The 12,142-nt window shown below is 38.1% G+C and overlaps 1 pseudogene; it reads left to right on the forward strand.

The window, feature by feature from the left end:
- Window positions 1-1,011: 1,011 nt before the first annotated feature.
- Window positions 1,012-11,613, forward strand: LOC147455292 (uncharacterized; annotated as a pseudogene).
- Window positions 11,614-12,142: the final 529 nt, after the last annotated feature.

Below are 12,142 nucleotides of genomic sequence, written 5' to 3' on the forward strand. Positions count from 1 at the left end.
GAAGTGCTCTTGCAATTATTTATGTAGACATTCTTCTAGTGGTTGGGCTTTGGTGACCAAGAGGACTTTTTATCAACATCGACAACAAGAATCTCTATGGAAGCTTCATCCCTCAATAAATAAAAGAAGAAGAGTCCAATCGGAGCCCAACTCTCATGATACAGCTCCATCGGATCATTCTCCCATCATCGAAGCAATGCCTTCAACTCTAGAGGCACCCTCTTCCCAAATTGAGAGAGAACTAAGGAGTGTTGAGAAGCTTGATCGGAGCATCCAATGCACTTGTACATTGTATTGTGGAGGAGGTCGTCAAGTGCACTTGTCTACTTACTATCGACATCAAGATCTCATACGTAAATATGAGAGCTTTAAAAAAACTTTTGGCCTATCAAATCTATCTGAAGTTGGTGACATGGATCTTATATCTAATGCCCAACAAGACGAAGAAGGCACTCTTACCTCTTTGGAGCTACCTTGTGAGGAGGAGCTAGTTAATGATGAGGATCACATGGACATCCATGAGAGTCAGGAGGATGAGTCCTCTACTTTGTTCATGGAGTTAGTGGAGAGAGTAGTAGAGCTTTAAAGTTTGTGGGATGAGCATCGACTACCAATTGGTGTTCAAGATAAAATGTTACGCTTGCTCTTTGGCGACTTTGGGGTCCAAGAGTCACTCACAATTCTTTCAAAAGAAGTTTGGCTAAAATGCTAGTCCAACTTCCATCTACATGGGATGGTGACCTTGGGGGTATTCAAGTTCGAGCATGTTGGGATCAAATGCAAACCATGCTTAAAGGCCTTGGAATGGTTAGTGCTCGGCGCTATCGTATCTGCACAGGAAAACTAGGAGTAAAACATCCACCACAGCTTCTTCAACCAAGCATAGAGGATAACTATGTAGGAGAAATTCCAAGGTGTGTATGCAATGATGGATCCTCTTCTAGGAAGTTTAAGAGGGATTGCTCCAAGTGTTGCAAGAAGTGTCCGATTTGCGAAAAGACAAGAAAGTCTATGCTTTCTTTTGATTATATTCTGATCGGTCCTCAGTTAGAGCTTCCGACGAAGAGTAGTACCTATTGTCATGAGTTGCTAAATCTATGGCGTCACAAACATAGATGGGACAACAAATCTGCACTCAACAATGAACAGAGGATCATCGATTTTTGGGATGGAACAAAGTTTCAAGAAGTGAAGGACTTCTGGAATCCAAGTACATCATATGAACTGCCTGTGGTTTGCTCAAATTCAGCATGTAAAAAGTGTTACACCACATTTCCAGTCTTTAAATGCCATGCAGCACTACAAACCGGATGGGATGCTGTGAATAAAGTATATAACTTTATCTGCATTGAGTGCTTCCAAGAAATCAAATGTCGCAAGAAAATTGAAGTGGTGAGTTTGACTTGTCTTTTTGAGGTTCCTTTTGCATTCTACTCATGTGTAATATATGTCATCATTTGGTTAGGGTGATCCTCGCAATATAGAAATTTTACTACATTGGGACGGCTTTCAAACATCAAAGACGACCCAAAAGAGCTGTGGTGTTGTGGAAATATCGTTGCTTAATGTTGGATGTAGTTCTTCCATAGATGTTTTACCAGTTTTGTCTATTCCACAAAATTGCAAAAAGATTATAAAAAGTTCAGGAGATGTATTTGGAACATTCCTAACTCCATTGATCGATGAGCTTGAAAGCTTATTTTTGGATGGGATAGATGTATTATATGAGTATCCACTAGAGAGGATTTTCGACAATCCACAAGGGTTTTCCAAGTCTTGCAAGATACGTGCAATGCTCATGATGGTTACCGGCGACCATTCGGCTCAATGCAAAATAGGTCTACTCAAGAATGGAGGACAAGATTTTTGTCGGCGTGATAAAGCTCAGGCAACTTTGGTAAGAGATGCCACTAGGCCTGATGGACAATATTTATATGATGGAAATCGCTACCAGGCAAGATATCCACCACCACAACGAACATTTGAGGAGATGAAATCTGCCTTGGAAGAGGCAAAGCGTTGCTGCACACAAGCATAGAAGGAAGCTGCATGGAAACAAGCAGGCCTATCACGCAATTCCATACTTTGGAGGCTCTCTGACTTGTATGGATTTGATATATCTCTTGATTGTGTGTATGATGTTATGCACACTTTAGCATTAAACGTCTTCAAGAAATATATTGCTCAATTATTTGAAAGCTCTAACAACGCTCTTAAGAAAGAGATAGATTCCGTAGTGTCTTCACTTACAAAGGATGTGCCCAACACTATCCACTACGGAAGGTGGCCAAACTCTCCCAGTAACTACTTTGAGTGCTTCAAAGCTGAAGAGAATCAAATGTTTATTCAGTGGTGCCTTCCATATATCCTAAAAACTGTAAATGGTATTTCACCAGAAATGCATGTTTTGGGAACTCTCTTGGTAGATATAGCTCATGGATTTTATAACTACAGTAGAGATCACGGTTGGTCCATGGAGGATATTAGAATTATGAAGATACTACTGCAATCTTGGAGAATTCGAAGGGAAGAGGCATTTGGGGCTAATTCATCGCCTTTAGAGCATATCGCCGGTATATATATTTCTCTCATTTTTGAGAGTTCCTTGGTTTTTCTATGTGTGTGAGCATAACTATTTATTGCCATTTTGATTGTAGGTAATGGTGAGCTTCTTGACGATATAAATCGGCATGGGCTACATGATCGTTATTGATGCTACATATTCGAGCGTCTTGTGAAGATCTATAGCACCATCAAGACCAATAATCTCAGCAATGAGGCATCATTCGTCCGATTCTATTTGAGGAAGTTTTTCACTAAAGTTTTTCAAGCTGTCCACTCTGACAACGATGGTCTCTTACCTGATCAAAGATTCTTGAGAGATTTACATTCCTCAATGAGTGGATATTGCAATGTCCCATGTAATGAAGGTCAATTGCATGAGTGTTTTGCAGATCATATGGATGGGCTCTTAGTTGTTTCATCGGTGGCCAAGGCAAGATCCTTGTGGAATGCTCTCTTGAAATATGGCCATAGTGCACCTTGTATTGATTGTCTTCTTTTGAAGGGAATTTGTATATCAAGGAAAAGATGTATCTATCGAGAGCCATCAACTGAGGACTCCATATTTCTAAAGAGGTTTTGAAATATGGAAGAGAGATTTCGAATTGCAGATTTAAAGATATACGAAAAGGTATTGTACAGAGGAGAAATATATAAAGTTGGCTCCCATGTGGTAGTGAGAGCTGATGATAAAAATAGTATGTTAGATAAACACGGACATGGGAAGGCTTGTATCACCTCTCTTTTCTCAATGCAGTTCAATGGGAAGTCTATGCTTTTCTTTGGAGGAAGATACTACAGACAATGCATCGTAGGTGATGATGACTTTGAAAGGTTACTCATTGATACAATTGTTGAGATGTAGAGAGAAAGAGAGAGAGACCAGACAAGAGACACACCATATACGCTCCCAAAGACTGATTCATATTGAGGACAAGATACAAATATATAGGTGAGACCAAGTTGAGTAGAGTGAGCCATATATAGCTCCAACACCCCCACTCAAACAAAGGTCTCTAGCTTTGGATGAAAAAACCCTTGGGGAGTTCAAGGGAAAAACCCAAGCCCCTATACAATGTGAAAATATGAACCAGCGATGATGATGTGAAAGTGAATTGTGCATCTATGTACAAATATTCAAGTGACTTAGAGATCACAATGTGCAAATGTGGAGTGTGCATAGTGCATGGTACCTAAAAGATTACAATGTCATATGTACAAAGCTATTACAATAGCAAAGAAGCTAATCTAGAAAGAGTGAGGTCGAAGCAACTCCAAGCTCCGAGCGCAAGAGGATGAAACGTGACTCGTTGAGGCCTTTGGTCAAAATGTCTGCAATCATCTGGTCAGTTGGACAGTGTTCAACCATAATGGTTCCTTTGCGTACTTCATACCTGACATAATGATAATGGACAGCAATGTGCTTTGACTTATTATGTTGAACATAGTCTTTTGCAAGACTAATAGCACTTTGGTTGTCACACCGCAAGGGTGTGCTAGAAAGAGGAGAGTGACCAATATCAACCAGCATTTGTCAAAGCCAAATCAACTCACGAGCTGCAAGTGATGCCGCAACATATTCTGACTCAGTCGTAGAAACTGCAACACAACGTTGTTTCTTGCTAGTCCAAGAAACAAGACAACCATTTATAAAGAAGCAATTTCCACTAGTAGATCGCATAGATAAATGTGAGCTTGCCCAGTCTGCATCTGTGTAACCCAAAAGAGAATCCGATGTGATTTGTCGTCGATAAACTAAACCAAAATCTGTAGTGCCTTTCAAGTATTTCAACACACGCTTTGCAGCAGACCAATGCTTAAGAGAAGGACATGCAAGATGTTGTCCAAGATAATTAGCAGCAAACAGAATATCAGGACGAGTGTTCATGCCAACAAACTGAAGACATCCAATCAAGTTAGCATAAGGTTGATTTGTGACAAGTTGACTGCCATTGTCAGAAGTGTTCTTCGTAGAGCTTGCAAGACAAGGTGTGTTGGCTGAATGTGCAGATTCCATATCAAATTTTTGAATAGTATCTGCAATAAACTTTGACTGTCGAAGGAATAAAATACCTTTTGTACGGTTTCGTTGGATTTGAATGCCAAGACACGAGTGAATCTCTCCAAGATCCACCATATCAAATGCAGAAGACAATAACTTTTTCACTTGCTGAAGAAATCCCAAATCATTGGAAACAAGGATGGTATCATCCACATAAAGAGCAAGAATCACAAAACTGCTACCTTGGCGTTTTATGTATAAGTTGGGGTCAGACGAGCAAGAGATGAATCCTTTAGAGGTGAGAAAAAGATCAAATTTTGTATACCACGCTCGCGAAGCTTGTTTGAGACCACATAGTGCCTTATGGAGTTGAGCAACAAGGTCTTCTTTACCTGGAATAAAAAACCCTTCTGGTTGTTCCATATAAATTTCCTCTTCCAAGTCACCATTAAGAAAAGCAGTTCGCACATCCATTTGATGAGCTTCTAAATCAAATTGAACAGCAAATGCCAATAAAACTCGAACACTTGTAATGCGAACAACTGGTGAAAAATTCTCTTGATAATCAACACCAGCTACTTGGGAATAACCTTTTGCAACTAAACGTGCCTTGAACTTGTCAAAAGATCCATCTGCTTTTACTTTTGTCTTATACACCCACTTACATTTAATAGCTGTACGACCAGGAGGTAATTCAGTTAGTATCCATGTACCTTTAGAGATAAGAGAATCGTACTCTGCTTCCATAGCCTCTTGCCATTGATCCTTTTGTGGTGAAGAGATAGCTTCATCATAAGTAACTGGATCTTTGGAAGTAGAAAAAGCATTATCAGCAATATCGTCATCATAAACATGACATGAGCCATGTTCAAAATCAATAGGCAGATCAACAAAAATATCAATATCATCATTGGCGACATTCGGAATGGATGGTTGTGAAGAGGAATGTTGCTCTATAGGAAGAGTTTCATCTTCTGAAAGAAATGGAAAAGCTTGAAGCAATGATTTAGTATCATCAGAATCATCCATGGACCATGAGCCTCCCATAAGCTGTTCGTTAAAAGTAGCATCACGATTCACAATTACTTTCTTGGAGGAAGGGTCATAGAATTTGTAGCCTTTGGAAGTGTCAGAATATCCAATAAAAATAACTTTAAGACCAAGAGCATCAAGCTTTGTTCGTGTTTCTTTGGGAACATGAATATAAGCAATACATCCAAAGGTTCGAAAATGAGATACAGAAGGAATGTCACCTGTCCATGCTGTGATGGGTATCTTACCAGAGGGTGCAGTAGTAGGAAGATGATTCTGAATAAATACTGCTGTCAAAGTAGCTTCAGCCCAAAAAACACGAGATAAGCCAGAATGAATCAGCATACATCTTACAGCATTGAGAATAGTGCGATTCTTTCGTTCAGCAACACCGTTCTGTTGAGGCGAATATGGAATAGTGTGTTCATGATGAATTCCAATGTCAGCACAGTAACTCATAAACTCTCGAGAAACATATTCGCCTCCATTGTCACTACGAAGCTTCTTAAGGCGACGACCAGTTTGAAGTTCCGCAGCCTTGTGGAATTGTTTGAAAACAGATAAGGCTTCAGATTTTTGTCTAAGTAGAAATACAGTCGTATACCTTGAGAAATCATCAATGAAAGTAATGAAGTAGCGATATTGTGATCTCGAAGAAGGTAGAGGTCCACATATATCAGTATGAACAAGATCCAATATGTCATGAGAATGAGTTGTATTTGAAAGAGGAAAGGGTTTGCGATTGTGTTTCCCAAGAGCACAAAATTCACAAATTCCCATATGAGGATGAGCTTTAAGATCCATGCCATGAACAAGATCACGACGTTGAAGATCAAGGAGTTTTGAGAAATCAGCATGAACAAAACGGTGATGCCATACTTTGCAATCATGATCACCTGGAGCAGTGACAACATTTGCTACAGCATCGTTGAGAGAGAGTTCAAACAAATTACCATTTCGAGGAGCAGTGGCTATAGTCTGTCCATCTTTCTCAATTCGGCATTTGGTATGATCAAACCCAACAAACAGACCAAGATCAACAAGTCTAGCAACTGAAAGAAGATTACGTTGAAGATCTGGTACATGTAATACTCCTCGCAAAATTCGAGTGGAAGAAGATAAGGTACCAAGATATAAGTCTCCAATACCCTTTACTTGACAAGTAGTATCATCAGCAAGATAAACAACACGTTGAACTGGCAGTGGATGATAGTTATGGAGCCACTTAGACTGATATGTCATATTTCCTGTAGCACCAGAATCGACAATAAAAAGTGATCCATCGCGTACATGAAGTATTCTGTCTGGAGCAACTGAACATAGGACGCAGCTTGTTTCTGGTACAATGTTGTTTCGATGTTCAGTAGCATATGCTCTATTCCGATCTGTGTCGAATCGACGCTTATAGCACATATGAGTGGGATGATCAGATCGTCCACAATATTCACAAGAAGAAGAAGAAGAGTCTCTAGATAAACGTGGTTGTTTTGTGGTAATATTGTGTTCTTCATCATATTGACGTGCCCAACAATCATCTTCAGTATGGCCATTTCTGTTGCAGTAAGAACATTGCTTATTAGGAAATTTGAGACGAGAGAAAATATTACCGCGACGGCCACCTCTGCGGTTTCCTCGTTGAAATGGACGCTTTCGAGCATAAAAAGCCCGTTCCATCTGTTGTGATTCAGTCTCCTCATGTGAAATCATAGCTGTTTCATGACTAGCATTACGACGTTCTTGCCGTTGAGAGTATTCAATTAAAGACATGCAGGCTTGGTCAAAATCAAGACCATCTTTATTAGAGAGAATAGTAACAATGTTATCATAAGAAGAGTCCTTCACCGTATCAAGGAGAAGTGTAATCAGTTGCTTTTGTGGAATAGGATCACCGGCAGCAGCAAGTTGATTAATAATAGATTTGAAAGATTCAATATGTCCCGTCATGGCAGTACCAACTTCATATTGTAACTTGTTAAGCAACCCTCTCAAATAAAGTATTTCTGTGACAGATTTCTTCTGAAAGTTTGCAATAAGGTACTTCCATACGTCATGGAAAGTAGGCAGTTCGTACATATCAAGCAAAAGGGAATCAGTAAGAGCAGAAAGAATATACCGACGAGCTGCTGTATCACGTCGTTTCCAATCCGTATAAGCAACATTCCAATCTTCAAATATAGGTCCTTCAGTGATAAGCACGTTATCATTACCCGTATCAACAGGCTAAGGCGGACAAACACGATTTCCAAGAACAACATCGGAGAGTTCATCGCCTTCAAGAATTAACAACATCTTTGCTTTCCAGCCTGGAAAACCTTGACCTTGGAAAGGAGGAACAGAACGCTGGCCAGAAGGAAAGCCGTTGACGAGAATATTCATAGCCATATCTTGTTGCGAGAAGACGTATAAGATAAGATCGCAGAATTTGCACACCATATATGGTGAAGGCCGCAATTGAGAATGAGAGAGATATGAGGACTGCGTCTGTCAACGATAAACGTAAGAAGGATGCTCAAGGAACTTCCAAAGATGTGAGAGACGTCACCCAAAAACGGCAGGGTAAAGGAGACGTTAATAATAAAAGAGTCCTCAAAATAGAGTGGCGTGAGACGCAAGATTGACGGCCACAATATGAATAGCAAAAAGCTAAATCTTCTCGAAAAAGTTAACGCCAAAATAAGAAAAACGATTGCGGACGCTTCACGAAGAAGTAGGACGAAGAAAGCTGCGTCAAGCTCAATTGCAGTAAAAACAGCATAACTTTCTGCTGCGAACTCCGATTGACGCAAACCTAGAACTCAAATCGAAGAGCTCGAGGAGACGAACAAGTTTTGGATGAAAAGTGCCATTGCGCTTTTCCCGTTTCTCCAAATTTTGAGCAGAACAGCAAGAAAAATTGAGATGAAGTTCAGGGTGTCATCAACAAGAAAACGTAATCAACGATTAGATTGATTAGCAATAAACTTCACACAAAACACTAATCATATTCTTCTTAATACAAAACAACCACAATTAACAAGAATCAATGCTCAAAAATAAAATTTGTAGCAATTTTTGAATCTTACATGCAAATCGCATACACATACTGTTTTGTCACCATGAATTGAATCGGCGCATGATCGTTACTGCTCTGATACCATGTTGAGATGTAGAGAGAAAGAGAGAGAGACCAGACAAGAGACACACCATATACGCTCCCAAAGACTGATTCATATTGAGGACAAGATACAAATATATAGGTGAGACCAAGTTGAGTAGAGTGAGCCATATATAGCTCCAACAACAATCACAGGAATGAGTGTCCTTGAGAAGACACCAATGCCCTTTACATGGGATTGTATCCAACCTATTTACTCTCTTCTTCATAAATTTATACCAATGTCACTATCTAAAAGCCAAAAGCTCATTGCCTATGAAGTAAAGGACTTGAAGCATGGAGATAGATTGCTTATGGAAGGAGAATGTGGGAATGTTCCGTTATGGTTAGAGGAACAAGATATAGTGAGAGTTTCTATGAACAGTGGACTTGGAAAATTCTTTCAACATGCTGTGGTAAGGGAATCAAATCTTGAGGAAAAATTGGCAAGACTTACCATCTTGAAGCCTGATGTATATCAAAGAAATACGTGGACGATTCACACAGAAGAAGATCATTGGAGAAGTTGGGATAGCTGTCATATTCTAATTAAAAATTGGACTGTGATAAGACAAAAAAAAAGTTACAAAACCTAGTGTGCTTGCACAATGGATACCTATTATGTGGCGATCTCCATGATGTATAAGCATTTGTATCTACTATTTTATTCAGGACTCTCTTTAAAGTTGATTCTACACAAAAACTCTCTTTTTTTGTGATGTGTAAGAATTTTAATTGAAAACTCTTTAAAACTGATTTTATGTTGTTTTGTTTCAGTTATTTGATTTAAATTTATAAAAATTGTATCGTAAATATGATTTTGTTACTTTGTCAGGGCAAGTATGAGTTGCCCACAATCATTGTTACAGCAGCTACTAGGAGGATCTAGTGAAGAGGCTATTAAAACTCTCAATGTGTGGAGAGCAAATTATTCTGGAAATAAGAGGGTAACTTTGGATCCTTCTATCACCGCTGCAATCAGTGATCCTCCTAGATATGATCCTGTTGTGTATGATTAGATTTTTAGGCCACCACCACCAAAATTGAGAGAGAAAAATAAGTTGTATGGTCGAGATTTTCTCTTAAAACAGCATCCTGAGAAATATAGAGTATTGTATGTCAATTATGGAGAGGTGAGAAAGTGGTTTGCTAAAGGAGAAGCCATTGGCGATCTTCGTAACAACAATGAGCAAAAGAATGTAGTTTTGAGGATCATTAAAGAGAAGATAGCAACGCTCAAGGCCATCACAATAGATGGTGTGTCTTATCCATGGAAGGAGGAAGATTTATACACATGGTGTATCAAGTATTTAGCGGCAAAACGTAAGTGGAGCAAAAAAAAGACAAGCCAAGAGACACTTTGCTCAACCAACTCCATGGTACAGTAATTTATGTTGAGCCTATATTTGTTTTGGCATCTTTGCAAGTTTGTTTAATAATATTTAGAATTATAGGTCTTATGTATGGATGATGATAATATAACAATTGAGCACAAGGATGAGAAAGATGATCAAGAAGGATAGCTTCATGCAACGGTCAGTACATATTCTTCTATGACATGGGTTTTATTTGATTTATTATATGTTATTCACATTAAACTTCTTTCAGATTGAGAGTTCTCATGTTGATGAGCAAATGATGAAGTTTGTTATCGATGATAAAGCTGATGATATATCAAATCGTGTAGGTTCTTTTGTGATATGACATTTAAATTATTTATGCTTGCTATGAGGTAGTAATAAGTTTACTTTATTTATGTTTCTTTTTTGTGAATATTGAAAGATGAGGATGTGTACATTCCTGATATGTCATGGATGGAAGAGGATGATCCAAAAAGTGCTTATGAGGTATGTTAATCAATCAATCTCTCTCTCTCTCTGTGTGTGTGTGTGTGTGTGTGTGTGAAGATCATGTTTTCTTTACAATTGTATAGGAGTATCAACATTTTATAAGAGATGAAAGCTCAAAAGCCTCATTACAAGGAAAAGAGCCACATATAGATCATGAGGGGGGTGGCAATGGTGATAATGTGAGAAAAAAGGTTTGATTGTAAAAAACTTATCTTTTGATGAGATTCATGCTATATTTTAGTTATGTAGTGTCTTTATTTATTTTCATTGGTGAGAAACTGAAGGATAAAAGTCCAAGCGAGTCTTGTGTTGCGGATGACATGGATGCGAACTCTAGGAAAAGCAATCGAGAGAGAAAGGTATACTTAATTTTCTCATTATCTTACGTAGGATTAGTGTGATGCTCTTCTTAGCATTTTAACTTATTGAGTCATTTTTATTTTAAAAGGTTACAAGTAAGTTAAAAGATTTGTTAGAAGAAAAGGACAAATCTTCCAAGGCGGCAAAACATTAAAAAAAGGTAATTACTTAGGATTTTATTTAAGAATAGTCTTTGATTGCTTATAAATAACATTATTACTTCAATGGTATAGGGGTCCTTAAGAGAAGATGGTGGAGAGAAGTTTTTTATGGAAACCAAGGTGTGTTTTAGATCATATGAAGTCTTGCTTGCATTAGTTTTTTAAACATGAGAAAGATATAGCATTTTAGAATCTTACACTTGTATCATTTTTTTTTGTAGGCAAGAACATTGTCTACTAGAGACAAAGAAGTCATTCTAATGAAGTGTCTTCATACTCAAAAAGTGGAAGAGATCTACCAATTGATCAAGCCCACTTCAATTGATCAAGCCCACTTACTGTGCTTTGAAGAAGACACATTCATTCTTTGGCAGGAAAGTGAATGACACTACTTCCTCAACAATGTGTGAGGACTTAGTGGCATGGCTCTTAGTTCAAGGAGTAGTGTATATCGATTTTGCAAAGCTAGGTGCTTTAACTTTAAAAGACGTTCAATTGTGTAATGATGATTAAGTATTGTATCTAAATGGACATTCTCAATGGCTGCTGATTTTCGATGTGTATTAGCTTGAGGTCAAATGACTAATATGATTTATGTTTAGATGAGCACACTCAATTAACTTCATATTTGAAATTGACAAGTGATCTTCAATTCTCTTGATTCATCTAGCAATTATTTACTAATTGACTTACTAGTTGGATATTGTAGTTGCTACATGGATTACCACTTCTTGCTTTGAAGTTACTACATGAATTACTATTTCATGTATTTGAGTTGCTAGATATATTGCTAGTTTCATAACACGTCTCAAACTAGTAAGTGAGATTGCTCTCCTGATTCATCTAGCAATTATCTTACCATATAGCTACTCAACTTACTATATGGTAAGAAAATTACTACTTGAAGCATTTAGGAGTATTCTCACGCTTACTAGTTTGCACTTTTGCTAGATGTGTGTATTGAAACTAGTAATATATCTAGCAATTATATATTTTTTGCCACATGGTAAGTCGTCCAAAGCTCCTTGTATATTATAGAACG

This window comes from Adiantum capillus-veneris, chromosome 6, assembly GCF_014529385.1.
Source record: "Adiantum capillus-veneris isolate H3 chromosome 6, ASM1452938v2, whole genome shotgun sequence".
In the NCBI taxonomy this organism is placed as follows: domain Eukaryota; kingdom Viridiplantae; phylum Streptophyta; class Polypodiopsida; order Polypodiales; family Pteridaceae; genus Adiantum; species Adiantum capillus-veneris.